This window comes from Argiope bruennichi, chromosome X2 (genome assembly GCF_947563725.1).
Source record: "Argiope bruennichi chromosome X2, qqArgBrue1.1, whole genome shotgun sequence".
Classification (NCBI taxonomy): domain Eukaryota; kingdom Metazoa; phylum Arthropoda; class Arachnida; order Araneae; family Araneidae; genus Argiope; species Argiope bruennichi.
In genome coordinates, this window is record NC_079163.1 from 79,816,723 (window position 1) to 79,833,866 (window position 17,144).

Sequence of the window (17,144 nt, forward strand, 5' to 3'; positions counted from 1 at the left end):
TTTGTTATCAGGTTGAAAGGTTCACTTTATTTTTCTCTCACACAAAGTCTACGAAGTTTTTTTCTTTTTTTTTTTTTTTCTAAATGTCTTTTTTTTTTTAGTTGCAGTGGCGCAATTAGTCTGGGGCATTCAATGTTAGTCCCCTGCCCAGGGCTCTAAATTTAGAAATCAATTTGCTACGTGTGAAAATAAAGTGGCTGTTTTCAATCAAGCTCTTACAGTTCATTAAATTTCTAATGGTTTTATTCAAGTGGTGGAAAACATTTCGAATACTGTCCTTTTTACAATCATAGAACTGACTTGAGCTAGGTTTCTCAGAGAACCGATGACGAAAATTACGTCTGTGAAAGGAGAAGCTCGTTAAGGCCCTTTTCAAACATTTGTGTCTTAGTAAAGAAGGGTGGGGGATAGGGACCATCCTCAAATCTGTTTTGGTAGGGGAAGATAATAAATCAATGAACTTCACAGACTGTCTCAGCGTATATATGGGGAGGAAATGTCACAGCCTTCTTATTCATATTGATTGAATATAGGCCAGATTAAAATCTGTTGGAACTTTCCCATTGAAAACATGATATTTTATACTCATTTAATTTCGCAAACAGTTTTTAAGAAGCAAATATTACGGTAGACTGAAAAAACCAAATATGTAATTCTCTTTCAAAAGCGTTGGTTACACTACTGCGAGTATAAAAATAAATAAATTTAAAAGTCATATTAAACAGAATGGTATAAACAAATAATAGAAATTCAGCCCATTTTATAATCCGAACCCACGCGTTCAATAATATACAAAGGAAGTCCATTCTAAGATACCAGCATTTAATGCTTCTATGGATGAGAGGCAATGTATAAAATTTTTCCTTTTTTATTTATTTTTTGGGGGATTTTTTTTAGTTGTTAAGTACACATTTTATCTTGAGTTTTCTATGTACAGAATCAATGAAATGAATATGTGTTCCATACATTTTTTTTTAATATATGAAAATTTTAAGATAAGCAACTATTTAAATTTTAGCCCTTTCTTAAGCAGATAAATTTGTATTGTTTGAAATTTTCTAAGTAGATGCAGAAAAATTTGATTAAAAATTTTCGAAGCATATTTATAAATTGTTTTTGAAATTCTTTTATTTTATTTTATGGCGCATTTCGTATGAAGTAACACTCCGTATTCAATTCCCATAGGGAAATTATTTCTGTTAAAACTAAAAGCGAACGTGCATGTGATGTCTGTTGTCTATACGCTGCTACAATACAGCGCTAGAGTTTGCTTTAAGATTTTCCAGATTTAGAAGAAAGAGAGTGGAAATGTCTGCTTCAAAGATACTTTTTAATACTTTAATTAATTTTAATAAAAAATTAGACGAAACTTAATTGTGATATTTATTGAAAATGTTGAGCGATAATATTTCGTTATAAAAATATTTTTGCACGATAAATTTTCGAAAAATTATCTTTTCAGTGATATACACTAAGTTGGACCATTTTTCTTTAATTTTAGTAAACTTTGAATTATTGTCACTTATTATTCAATCTTTGAATATTTATCCCTTTATAACCAAATCACAGTTCCTTTGCTGAAATTTAAATCAAATCTAAATCACAATTTCTTAAAATCTTTAAATAGTTTGTTGTTGCCTGGTGAAAAATGTAATAGTATCGCAGATAAATTTTTAATCAAGAATTTTACCTTACTCTTAAATTATAAAAAGATAATTGATTTATAGCTATGAATATTAGATTTTATTTTCTGCCTTTCTCTGTACGATCTGAAGCAAAAGACAATTTTTTATTTCTGAATTTACGCCATGATATTTATTAAGTAATCATAATTATTAAAAAAAAATTTAAAAACGTCTGAAGTATAGTTATTTTCAGATGTTTCTTATTTAAAAGTTAAAGTATCTGTAGTTATTAATTTACGTTATTCATTTATACATATTTTTAAATTAAATATGTAATTTCTAATCATCTTTTAAATGCAATTCTTGTAATAACCATTTGAATTATGTATGGCATTAATATCTAAAAATCGTTACATTTAACACATATAAATATAGCATTTTAAAATAATTTGTATCTTATAAATGCCATTATTTTTTTTCCTAAGCTTGTTATTGTGATCATATGATAATTAATATTTCAGGTTTACATTTGGCATGCGATGTATTTTTTATATTGTTGGATGATTTAGATACTTGCTAAGATTTTTTCCTATACATTTATTTTTGCATTTCGTAACAGGATCATTTTATTTGGTTTCAGGATGAAAGCAGCTGCAGCAATTAATTTATTATTCAGTTGTGTGTAGTAATTTGCTTAAATATGTACATAAATTACAATAAGTGCTCATTACTTAATTAAGTTAAATTCATGCTTGACCAAAATGATAAATAATCTTAATTAAATCTCATCTTTTTTAGAAAGTTATTTTGTCTAACGCTTTTATGATAGTTATATATAAGAGACTAAATCATTAATTTCTTTAACTGAAAAACTTTCAGTCTTTTGCAAATCTTTAGAAATATTTTTATTTTATTTATGTATCAAAATTTTGTTCAATTGGTCATATTTTCTTTTGTTGTAGTTTCTAATTAATTACTTTATTTATAACAGTTAATGTTTTCAGCTTACTAAAAATTAAATAAGTTCAATAACTACATTAAGCTTAGTTGACATTAAGAAATTAATACAAGTAATTTAATGGGAGAACTAGCTAATCGCTGAGGAGTCTAGTTTGCAATAATTTATAAACATGTAAGTCACAACCTTAGTTTAATATACTGTTTAGGTTTAACTTAAATTTCAATATTAGTTCTCTCCACCATAAAATTTCACAAAGAAAAAATATTACAGTATAAAAAAAAGCAGGAGAGAGGTTTTTGCTTTGAAATTTATCCTGGATATTATTTCACGTAGATATGCTTGTATATATGTATTAAATATTATCGAATGATGTCATTAAAACATGTGGCATGAGCATCAATGCAAATCAAATGCTATCAAAAAATTTAATTTCCGAATTATGTTATTTTGAATTTTAATTTTCAAGTTGAAACACGTTTGAAGTTTAGTGGCGCTAGATCGAGATTATACTAAATAACGAAAAGAAAAATGAGTGGTATTCTTCCGAAATTACAGAATATACATCTCAGTTATTAAACCGATTCCAAATTCAATGCAGCTTGTTAAGAGTCCATTTTCTGGATGGATTAATATTATTAATTCCAAGAATTAAATTTTATTCTTCTTTAAGCTTACATTTTTTCAGTTTGGAAACTTTTTTTTTTAAATCTGAGCCTTATTTCAATAAAAATGTGTTAGATAGTCTCCGCTGAAGTTAACTATACATAATCATGATAATATTATGTAGAAACGAAGAAGTAGTTTTGAGGGATGAGACATTTGAGTACCATTCGCTGAGATGATTAAGTCACTACTGGCATATAAGAGAAGGAAAACAACAACAAGCAACTATCCTGTTAGAATTTATATATATATATATATATATATATAGAATACCTCTAAATTAGTATCATGTGTGGTAAGGTGTAAGACACAATTTGCAAAATGGAATTTGGCACATAAAGTTTGTGTTCGTTTACCTATAGCTTCTACTGAGCTCTGAACCAGTGGGACAATATTCAATGAGTTTTAAAATGAGTAAAATCCCATTGGGGTTTATATTTTATTCCGTGAAACTTATGCATCTAGTGGTAGTCTGTGGGCTAAGGGCTATTGCAGGAGTGAAGATAGATGACATAGTAAATATTTTGTAATCTAAAATTCGAAATACCATTTGATCAAAGTTTGGACTCGCCATGAAAGCCTCTCATGTTCATTTTAACCGTACAATAAGTTTGAACATTTGTAGAGTGATGAGCAGTTTTGAAAATCTGCTTCACAGTTCAGAATTATTGCCTATTATTCTAAGGAGGTAATCCATCTTGTCTTATAAATGAGGAGATTGGTTCTTGGAAACTAATTAACTAGCATATTCACAAGCGCTCGACAGTAGCGATTCTGCCTACATACAGTACACTCCCGATTATCCGCGGAATTGGGTGGCGCGGACGCCGCGGATTACAAAAATCGCGGATAATCCGAAAAACGCTAAAAACGGATATAGCAAAAGAGAAAACAGTCATTCCAACTTTGAAAAATCGTTTTATGTACAATAAAACGTAAAATAAACAACAGGAAATGTTTAACTAACGCATAATATTTTAGTATATCACTCAAAACTAACCTAAAGTGCATTTTGTTAATGAAAACAGAAAAGTGCTTTGTACTTACGAGAGGCGTCAAGGATACACAGAAAAATTAATACATATGTACTGTTTTAATACTGCAATGTATTATGTAATTACAAAAGCATAACTGTAAAACTACACCTTTTTGAAGAAATCAGTCATTTGTGTTTGCTTCTTGCTTTGGAAGCATTTTCTCTTTGTTTGGAAGCAAAAAAAAAAAAAAAAACTGAGTGCGGCAGGCGCGGATAATCCGCCCGCGTATAATCGGGAGTCTACTGTAGTTAGAAACTGGTTATCCCGCTTTACTGTATTATTCTGACTGAAGAAGTGAAATATTAAGTATCTTATCAGGTTTATAATATAATAAACAACTAGATATTTTTTAAAACTTGTGATTCAAAAATCTGCAATCACACCTCATATTATTGCTATTAAAATCGATTAAATTCTAACAAAAGAGCATTTCAATATTAAACGTGAATTAATTTTCATGGTACAATCCATATATAAAATTCGTAATTCCTTATTAATAAACCAAAACAAATGATTTACCGTGTATATAATGCATTTCCCACCTAAAAAAGGATGAATTGGATACCACTTGCAGGGAGATTCCAAAATTTATAAAACATGGGAATAAATTATAATTTTTTAAATAAAGTAAATCCTTAACATATATAAATTTTATCGTCTAGTTGCCAAAGTATGAATAACAATAACTAGGAAGGCCGAGAATGTAAGTGACGATTCTTGTATTAAGAAAAAATCGAATTTAACCGTAGCGATATGGTGATCACAAATACAAGAATAAACAATAGTAAATTACTTTAATTTTATTGCTGAGCTTTTTTAAATATTTTAAAGTCAATAATATTAAATTTCGACATTTTTTATACAAATTCCTTCTATGAACTTTCCATCAGTTAAATACGCATTGCATAACACGCTTTCAATTAATTATATATTAATAGAAATAGTTCATTGAACCTAAAGTCACTTCACTTCTTATTTATTCGAATAAAAAGTTGGCACATTCTTTTTTTTTTCGGTTGCTGATATTACAAGCTTTTCCGTTAAAAATATAAACAAAACTATTCCAAAAGTCCTCTAAAAATGTTACGTAAACAAATCAATTCCCGAAAAACTAGAAACCTTTAAAGCAATTCTCTTAGTCAGAAAGCGTGTATCGTTCTGTCCTTGTTTAGAATTTCAGATTCAAAAAGTTTTCAAGCCTTTCTCAGAAAATTTTTTAAAATCGCCATTAGACCTTCAATGACAGATCAGACAAACTGCGAGAAGCATTTTGATGGACATTTCTAACTAGCTCTAAACACTTTAAAAGCCAAAAGATACCATAACGGAAATGAAACTATCATATTTTCGATTTTGTTAACGAATTAATTTCCTTGTTTCTATTGTTAAGCGAAAGCCGATAATAAATAGCTTCCAAGAATTTCAAAAGGTACGAGGCCGTGTCAGTGTTTGACGCAACTAAACAAGGAAACCATTGCATATCTACATCTGGATTAGCATAAAAATGAACGCATTGATAGGTTTATGACACGAGAGCATCTTCGAAAAGCCTTTCTTTCAATGTCATTGAAAGGCATTAACTCAGTCGCGGCATCTGTAGTCAAGAGGAAGAATTAGTTTCCGCGAATAAGGTTACTTGCGCATAATTCTTTTCAGAATATCGAGAGAACCATGTCACAAAGATATGGAGCTTGAAAAATAAAAACCGTTGGTGGAGTTAAATTTACATTAAAATATTAAAATAATGGATACATCAAAGGGAATTTTTAGATACTTATAATGGAAAGCCAAAGGATTCCTGATGTGGTTTAACACAACATGACATAATACTTTCTAATATCTTGCTTGATATATGGATTAAAGAAAAGTAATAATATAATTAATGCAATGGTTTTAGATTAATATGATGATTTAAATTTTAAGACTACAACTAATTAGTATAATGGTAAATTTTGGTCCCTTCACTTAATGCATTATTAATTTGTGAAACTGCTACAATTTTGAAGCATCTTTATGGCACTTCGTCGGAGTATATTTATGGGAAAATAACTTTTATGCAATAATGCTGAGAAAATATACTTAAATATTGAAGGTATTTTGATTAAAAGATATGATCTGGTAAATTCATAAGCATGAATATATAATTTTTTTTATATTTGCTTTAATTTTTGCAAATTTTGTACATTTATTTTCTTAGAAATAGAAATGTAGCTATTATAAGAAATCGGGGGTGAATTCGATATTTTAATTTATATATTTTAACTATAAGCGAAAGAGGTGAAATTGGCTTTTTTCCTAGTGTTAAATCTGCCTTTTAATTCCTTCACATTTATAAAAATTTTGTGTATTTCACATGGATTTTTTTTTTTTTTTTAGCAAAGGGGATTGAGTAAATTGTAGAATATTGCTCCTTTAGGGCTGACAAAGCTCTATTTTGAAATTACAAATTTGTATTCTTTCAAGAAGCTTCATAATCATTTTTTACCTATACGTGACGGTTTGGTATGGAAGTTTGGAGAAAGGAGTTGCAGTTCAGGTATCGTCCTCGTCATCAGACCGCGGTTCAAAATAGCCCTAGTGTTGCTTTAAAGCTGTTGCCTTTCTTTCCTCCAGATATATTTTATATGCAATCAAAATTATACTACTAATGTTTATTATATTTTTATGAATAGATTATATTATTTTAAATGTTGATACCGATATAAGTATCAAAATGTAATATAACAAAGTATTGACATGCAGGCTACCTTCAAATGAGCCAGTTTTAGTTTGTGCATATAAAAAAAATCATTTAAAAATAGTTTTACAAATGATGACCAATTATAGCATTTTTAACATAACATTCAGGCTAAAAAATAGTTTGACTAATGAATGAATAAGCCAGATAAGAAAAATTGGATTACATTAATCTAAAAGTGGTTTTGAAAACAAAAAAAAATTTGTTATATTTTGAAATTTAAAAAATAATTTCTATTCCAAGAAGTTTGAGCTTATGACTTGTAAATTAAATGAGAGCGTGAAATTAATTCGTCTCGAAACTATCGAAAATAAATCAAGATATTTGGGCTCCTACAATTTCAAGGAGCCTGAGGCAGTTCACTACTTTGCCTATTTGATCATTCTCCCCTGCAGATTCCCTCCTTTCCTTTCATCTCTGAGCTATTTTTAGAAAGCAATTACATTCCTTTTAGTAAAGTCGCAGCATCGGTATGGAGATACAACAAGTTCGAAAGCAAATCTTTACTGAGGTCATTCTTCTAATAACACGGAGGTGATTAGTCCTGACTCTCACAAAAATCACGTGATTTTCGTTTGGATAGAAGGCCCGGATTACAAGCGGGTTCGGCCAGTTTCCTTTCTTACTTTCGATGCAAGCCACGGTTTGCAGACGTGTCATAGCACCTCTAAGAACTCATCGCGATGAAACAACTGCTAGGCTAGGAGAATTCAACCAATTACCCATTTATAGGATGGAATCATTGTATGAGAATTGTTCTGCTGAGGAAGACACCGCCATAAAATGGTTCCAAAGCATTTAATTCAGAAAATCAATGTTAAAATAAAATAATAATAAAAAAATGAATCAGCCAATAAGTACCCTATTTCTTGTGCATGACTCTGATGCCATGACTCCAGCTCTAGATAAGACTCCTAAATGTGAATCTCCCTTGAGAAGGAGGCAATCTTATAGTAAAATCTCGGTTTCGTGCAGAAGGCTTTCAGTTTCGAAACCAGATTCCACAAAAAAATCATCATGCAAGCGGGCCGGTGCACATTTAATCCTTCGGGGCCTGGTATTTTTCCGCCGTTAGGATGGAGAAGCTTGGAGAATTAGCAATAGTTGTGGATCATTCTCGATATTTGCTTGCGTTTCAAAATTACTAGGGCTGTCCCAATATATCCCTAGTACTTCTTCGGAACAGAATGTTGATTAACTAAACTACCATGATGAAACCCTGGGGCGTACCCTTAATGAAAGAAGTGTAGTTACTTTTACTTATCCACCTTCCTCGGGCCGGATAGAGCACTGTAGAGGTCCTTAGGAAATGTTAGATTCGAGATCCACTTTTACCTTCCTCAGCGTCAGAAATTCTCATTTTTTATTGATTTTATTTTAATCTCTACATAAACAGCATCAAACATTATAAAAAAGTTAAATAACGATACTTTTCGAAGATCACCTTCAAGAAAGTTTGTGTGAATGGTTAGCGTATAAAAAGACTAGTTTGAAAGTAATTAAAATAATTACACTTAAAACACTAAAACAGTTACAAAACTTTTTTTAACAGAATATGTATCCTCTAATATAAAGTTGTCAGAGTTTTGAGTCATTCGGCCAATTACAAAAAAGTTAAACGGCACCACAGGCGAATCTAAAAACACGAAAGAAGTCCTCAGAATATTGTTCTGAAATTTAAAACGATTATTATAGCTTGAATAACGTCCAATATATGACCTATATAACTGAAAATACAAAATTTAAGTGCTCTGAAAAGACTCCAAAAAATTCTTGGGGGACCTTCAAATTTTTCAGGACCCTTAGGCAGTTGCTTACTTTACCTATTTCATAATACATCACTTCTCCCTGCGTATTTCTCGTGTGTGGACCAGTGCCCGACAGCAAACTTCGGATAGGTAAAATTTAAATTTTATTACTCTTCAAAATATGACTGCGACTCCATCTTTAGCTCGGGGTTGGGAAATGTATTGCTTTATCTTCTATTGATATACGTGACAGTTCATATTTTTTATCTAGTTCGTTTGAAGCGAATTGGATATTTATGAGTAGTCGTATAAGATGATATAATATTCACTAGGGCTCTAATATTTTTATTTAAGAAATGGTAAATTTTGATGTTAGCAACATTACACTCTGTACTGTTCGTTTTAGTATCCTTTATATATTCGTTTAGTCTTTCTCAGCATAGTTTATTTGGAACAGAACTTGGGTTTACACTTTCTTGAAAAATTACATGAGAAAATAATAGCATGGAAATTGTTCATTTGTCAAAACATAGTAAACTATTCGTAAAAAATAGATTAATATTTGTGAGAGTATATCCTTTTAAGCCGTTTGAAGGAACAGAATGTTTTTATTTCGTTGGAATGGATTTATGATTTAGAATTTAGTATAAATTTTGTATTTCTATACTTCGAATAGAAATGATCTAATTTGAACTATAAAATGAACAAATTCGCAGTTATAAAGTAGGACTAGCTACAATCGATCGTAGTCTTCAGAGTTTGTAGGATTTTATAGCTTATTCTCAGCCTTAATTGTATTACTAGGACTCACTGTGTCAAATTCTTCAAACAGGGAGGGGGTAGCTTAATTGCACCATGTGATTATTGAATTTCTTTTCAAAGCAAAAACTCGAATTTTATGACATTGCTTTAATCCATGTATTTCGAAATTGATATGCAATTTTAGAGTGAAATTTCATTAAAATCATATTGAATTGGAATATTTTTGAATTATTTTTGAAATGCATTGCATCCATTACCCAACACAACAGCACATTGTTAACTCCAGTGGTTTAAAATGAAAGTAAAAATATAGCAATAGACGTTTTTTTCAAGTTGGAATTGCCATTCTCTTTACGCATTACTTCATAATTTATAGTCACTAATAATTACAATAAATACTAAGTTACGTAAGAGAAATTGAATCGATAGTTAATATACGGTGGGTTTGCACCACTTGACGTTATTCCTCCTTTGTAAAGGGGTCTGCTCTCAGTAAATCTCTTAACGAGTTCAATGATGCCTGTTCAAGTTTCTCCTCTATTAAAATGGATAAACGCATTTTGAGCCTTCATAATAGCTGAAGGCAGTTCAAGTAACATACGAGGTTTGATTGCTGATGAAGCGTATGTGTTGGACCGGGTCGAAATTACCGCTAATGATAATTAACTCAGCCTTCATTACGGATGTTAATTAAATGACCGAGATGTGTACAGATGTCGAACTTTGGCTATTGTCTTTAGTGTTCAGTGATTACATGAGCAGGAATGAGTTTCTAGTATGGTTTCATATGTTGAATCGAAAGACATGCTTCGTTGATTTCCGAAACTGTTAGTTATCTTTCCTTGGAAAATTGCTAACTGCATTAGGAGCAGAGAACATACGTTTTCAGTGAGTAATGTTATCGAGTTAATTAAATAGAGTCTCTTCACAGTTTGCTTCCTCCAAAAATGATATTTTTTTAGACTTATATTAAAGTTTTATCTTACTTAGATAATGGATGAAATCTTTCTGAGAAGTAATCGCTTATAGGATTGCTTCGAATATTGTATACTTAGATTTCTATTTAATATAATTTTGGAACTCTTGAAAGCATTTCACTCAATGGGTTTAAGAAGTTCGAATAGAATATAGAAGGAAAGTTCAAAAAAATTTGAAAAACTCCAATGTAACTAAATACATTCCAACTAAGCCATTTTTTTCTTCTTTACTGCTTTAAGAAGTATAGCAAGACAGTGGAATAAGACGCTAAAAGCAGGGAAAACTGATTTTTAAAACTTTTCTTTTATGAAGGAATGTTTAGATTGTAAAGCAAGTGCTTATGCAGATATTTAATCCAAGTAAATGCGTTAAATTTCTCTCGCAAGATTTCAGTATAATTACTCGAAGTATTTTAATGGGTTCATATGGTGTAGTTAAGTTGTCTAAATTTATCCGTTGAAATGTATTCAGTTGCCAATATGGTAAGGATTTATGTGATGAAAATAAGCTGCTGTGCTCTATATATTAAAACGCTAAATAATCATTAGTGTTAAGAATGAATTAAGAAAGAAGATTCTTCTAAAGAATTTTAGAAGTCATTTTCAATATAGTTGCCAAGAGATCAATCTGCATTCATTAATTTTTAGTGAAATAGTTATTTGGCTTCTATTCAAATACATACGACTGGAAAATAAAAAAGCAAATAATTCTTAATCTATTTGTATCAAATTAGAATAATCAGTTAAATGTGTGTGGAAGATATATATTTTGAAAGAATATTTTGCAATTCTTTCTTACTTGCATCCTTCTTATGCAAGCTTATCCCGCCGGAATCCCTTTCATGTACATTTTCGTTTTTAAGGTTAAATAAAGCTCAAGTAACTTTTTGTAAATTTCTTTCTCGGATATCTCATTTTTCCTCGCCTGAAGTTAAAATAAACTTTTCCTAATGATGAAAAATGAATTGTAATCGAAGAAAGTATATTTATATGTAGCCTTACATTTTAATCAACCCATTCAGAGAAAATACGAAACATTTTCTGATTTACCTTAACATTTTAATCAACCAATTCAGAGAAAATACGAAACATTTTCTGATTTACCTTACATTTTAATCAACCAATTCAGAGAAAATACGAAACATTTTCTGATTTATCTTACATTTTAATCAACCAATTCAGAGAAAATACGAAACATTTTTTCAATGTACCATACATTTTAATCAACCTATTCAGAGAAATACATTTTCTGATATACATATCTCCATTCGACCGGCATTCACTTCATTGTTAAAATATTTTATTGATCTCCATCATTTGAATCTATATGAAGGTTCATTGAAACGGACGTTATGATTTTAAAACTTGACCAAGTAATCAAGGACACCTCTACTAGAGTTCACATTAAGAAACCACTTGACAAACGACAGGTCTTTCACACAGTAAGCCAATATATGTATATCTCACAAAATGTTTTATTCGATAGTATTTGACTAATAACTTCAACTCACCCTAGCAAAATTCAGAATCGGGATCAAATATAACTAGGTTAAGTCATAATCACTTAGAAAAAGTGTTAAAGTAAGTTTTGCAATTAAAAACTGACTTGTCACATTAAAATACAAGGTGGTTATAATTAAACTTTCCCTTTAAACAGCATCCTACAACGCAAACGGGTGAACGGATTGCAACGAAATTTGGTATATATACTAAACACGAGATGCGCTCACGAGATTTCGAAAAAAATTTACTTCCAAAATGTTCCCCAGAGGGCTCCGTTTCCAGAAAAACATTAAATTTAATACAATAAACGACCAAAACGGAGTACAGAAACAATATTAACTAATCAGAAGAAGAATTATGAGTAATAAAATGTAAAACCGGGAAAAGCTGTCAGTTCTAGGGGGAAAAAATGTCGAGATTTGCATGCTTGCTAAGAAGAGGAAGCTTTATGCAAGACAGGTTAGGGTATAAAACGTTTTCAGACGTTGTCATATTTTTTGTTGATGTTTCCGACTGTAATAATGATAATTTCATTAGTTGAAGGTGCGTTATTGGTGAAGCTGTTTTACGAAAACAAGGGGAATGCTTCTGCTGTAGTTCGTGAATTTCCTCATGTAAAGAATCTACGGCGTGGACCAATGCCTACTAAATGTATCCAGGCCATGATTAAGAGATTTGAAGCGACGGGGACAGTAGGAGTTCAACCTGAAAGAGATCGTAAACCTGTCACACCGATACTTGTTAATGCCGTCAAGACAGCTGTTGCCGCACAAATTTTGCAGGTGAATGAGGGTGGTCACATGAAGCATCTTTCCCTACATCGTTCTGGATACGATCAACAACTGCTCCTCTTATGTAATTTTGTCCTAATCTGTTCTTGTTTCTGTAACCTAAGCTGTTTTTTTCCTCCTTAAACAGCGTACTGTTAGTTTTCCCTTAAACAACGTACTGTTATTTTTTCCTTACCTTTATTTAATGTGGCGAGATGACAAGGTGATTAAAAACTAGTCAATAAATGTTAATATTGTCTCTGTATTCTCTTTAGGTCGTTAATTGTGCTAAATGTAATGTTTTTTTCAGGAAAAGGCACCGTCTGATGGACATTTTGGAACTAAATTTTTTTTTTCGAAATTCAGTAAGCGCATTTCGTGTTTAAACTATATACCAAATTTCGTTGCAATCCGTTCACCCGTTTGCTTTGTATGATGCTGTTTATAGGGGAAGTTTAATTATAATCACCCTGCGTATTGTAATGAAATACAGTGAGAGTGTAAATAGGTGCTTTTCTAAAGTTATTCTGGGGTTATGCTTCCTCGAACACAGGAACCTTTGCTCTTACACGATCTTATGATTAACTAAATCCCCAAACAGTACAATGTGCAAGATTAAATTACTGAATATTTTACAAATAAGGGAAATCCTTGGTCAATTTAATACACAATTAGAACTTAAGAAAGCAGTAACATAAAAAGTATAGAATAGAAGGTAAAATATTGAAGAAAATTGAGGAGATGACGAGGTCTTATCGGAAAGAAAACATTAGTAGCTAATAATTCTTCAATGCGATGGTGAAGAAAACATTTGAAAAGTCATATCTTTATTTAAAATTGTCTCAAGAAGATTTGTCATAGAATTTTACTCTTTTTCTCATTTTTCTTTCGTATGACACGGATTCCCATTAGACTGCAGTTCTGTTGAAACAATCCTTTAATAAGGAGAGTGCATATAGAATTTTTATCTGTCAAATTGTTCACGGATTTGTCAATTAGTTTAAGAAGAAAAGAGATTTTAAACACCCACCACCTATATAAAGTAGTAGAACTTTTCCTACTAGCCTAACTTATTTAAAAACCATTCAGCAGTGCATTTTCTAAGAGCTATTGATCTTTTATAATAGTTTGGAAATTGAATACAATAGGATACTGGAGTATAGGAAACGTTCTAGAAAATTGGAAAGGATGCAAAATAGGAAATGAAATTTATACACATAAAGAAATCATTAGATCGTTGGTTTAAGGTTTAGTTATATTAACATCACGTTTAAAGCAACACTAGGGCTATTTTGGGACTGACCTCGTAATTTTGAACCGCGGTCAGATGACGAGGACCACACCTGAGCAGGACCCCCCCCCCCTCTCCACACCACGCCAGCGTTAGGACGTTTGGTCATGACGGGTTTAACGTGCAACAGACCTCCTTACACAACGGTTCTTCGGTGGAATCGGGATACGAACCTGAAACCCTCCGGTTCCGAAGCCGAGACCTTACCACCAGGCCACCGCGGCCCACTCTTTGGTTTAAGGGAAGTTTATTTTGCAATATTAGTGTGTATCTGGAGCTCTAGAAATTTCTTTTCAGTCAAATCAGAATGAAGGTAAAATACCATCATAAACAATTAAAAACCTCAAATTTAAGATGAACTGCTTTTACCATTACTTACAGCATGTTAGATTAATCTATAGGAAAGTATTTAAATATCCCAAACTTTTGAACACAGCAACCCCCTTCATTCTCTGCGCAATGAATTTTTGTATGTGAAAGATGTGACAAAAAGGTACTTTTGACCGTAAATGAAAGGGGAATCATTTATTAATAATATATAAAAATATTTCTAAAGTGTGGCTTGAAGATTAAGCCCACACTACATTTTTAAAAACTGTTGAAAGATATTCAAGAAATTATAGATATTCAAGATCTTGTAGCATCCCATAGTTTAGGAACTTTTAATTTAGAAGCTATCGATATCTTGAACGCTAATAAGTCTGAAAAATGCTTTTAATAATCTAGTAGAGTAAAACTGTTACACATTTATGAAAAACAAAATTTACCCCCCTCCCCCAATTAAAAAAAAGCTAAATTTTGTGGAGGAAAAAGTCGATTTTCGGAACAGCCTATTTGCCTCAGCTAAAAACTTTCAGTGCACAACCGAACAAGTACAATGATTCGCATTTTTGCAATTGCTTGCGATAAATCAATTCTTTTACAAGCTAAACAATAAATAACTCCTTTACAAATACTTTGTTTCCATATACGACAAATTTAAATAACTATCCACTTTTACTACTTTTTAAATGAATTCAATTTCACCGAATCCAGTTTGGAAACATGAGATTTGTTATTTTCTTGTTAAATTTGCATCAAAATATCTTTCCTTGTCATTTAAAATGCAAGACCTTAAAAAAACCTTACACAACAAAAGCTTATAAACAGAAGTAGTTATTGTAAGTATTTTTAGACGAAGAATTTTAGCGTTTAAACCTAGCATTTCGACTTTTAAAATGCATTTCGACTCCAGACGTATGTAGTTTAGGATATAAATGGGGTTTGGAGAAGGCAATAGCTTTATATGTTTGTATTGCCTGCCATAAATCAACTTCAATGATCGATAGTTTGAAAACCATATCTGACGAGAATCATTTATTTTAGCGAAAATTTGCATTTCGAAATTGCACGTTGACTGTGGGTCTACGATGTACTACAAATGTTAAAAAAGTATTATTTCCAGGCAATTTAAGATGGAGATATTTTAAATTTACCAGAGGGTAAACGTAATGGACCATATATAAATCACCGTCTTTCAGAGAGCAAATGAAATCTTTAGAACATTTGTCTAGTGTCGAAAAGAAATGGAATTTAGATTTAAAATATTAAAGAAAGATAATAAAAATAACAAAGAAAGGGATTATTATTGAAATGGAATAATAAAATAGTAAAGGAAAAACATGTTAAAAAGCAAATTTCATTCCAATATATTTATTAATATCCTCATAGGGCCATTGTATACTTGTAAAAATTATGTGACGGAATTCTAAGATTAACAATCACATATCTTCAGTTTTTATGTCTTTTTCATTTCACAAAAATGGGAGGATGGTATCTATGAGTTTAAGCAAGTGAGAAGAAATATCCCCCCCCCCAAAAAAAAAAATTGAAGACATAAGCAAGATTTTACACCAAGGCGAATCCTGCTCTAACCAAATTCCAATTTTTCATGAATAAAGTTTCTGTAAACATTGTCAATGTAAGTATCACTCAAGAGAATATGTATTTATGGCGAACTTATGCTCAACGTCATAGTGAATTCAGAGTCTCTGTTTCCGTTTTACTTTCTTATATATGAAATATAGAGAAAGTATTATAATTTCGATTAAATTTACAAAAATTTTAAATAAATAATACAGGGTGTTCATTAATTATTGTCGGGGTTTCCGTACCTTATAACTTTCGAATGAAAAATATTACGCAAAAACCGATTACGTATTCGTAAATTACAACTCAAAGAATTTTATTAATGATATTAAAGTGTAAAGCTTGCACAATTTGCACTTTGTAGGCATTTAGTTGAAGGCGATTATGTATTCGTAAAGTACAACTCAAAGAATTATGTATTCGTAAAGTACAACTCAAAGAATTATGTATTCGTAAAGTACAACTCAAAGAATTATGTATTCGTAAAGTACAACTCAAAGAATCGCCTTCAGCTGAATACCTACAAAGTGCAAATTGTGCAAGCTTTACACTTTAATATCATTAATAAAATACTTTGCGTTGTAATTTACGAATACGTAATCGGTTTTTGCGTAATATTTTTTATTCGAAAGTTATGAGGTACGGAAACCCCGACAATAATTAATGAACACCCTGTATTATAAGAAAGTAAGTATTGAAATTTCGAAAGATTTGTCAAAAATTTCAAACTCGAGATTTTGACGAGACTCACGTTTTAGATCTCCCAGAGTTTGAAAAACACATTTTTGGAAATTTCTGCTCTTACAAAGCTAACTCAAAAAGGCCTTAAGCTAGATGGATGAAATTTGGTATACAGTCTTTACTCCAAATTTGTAGTTTTTTATAAAATTTTAGCAAAATCTATTCAGAGGGAGTCTGTCTGGTTATTCAAATATTAGTTAATAAACTACGATAACTACAAAATTAAGAAAGCAAGATGTATAAAATTCAGCAGACAAAATTAACATATATATGTAGATATCTGTCAGATTTTGAACTAAATCCAACTAGAGGTTAAACGACTGTCATTCTGTACTTTAAGAAGCATATAAACATAATGGCTTAAATATATGAAATTTAGTTTGTGATTTTGTGACTACAAGAGTAGTTCCGAGTCAAATTT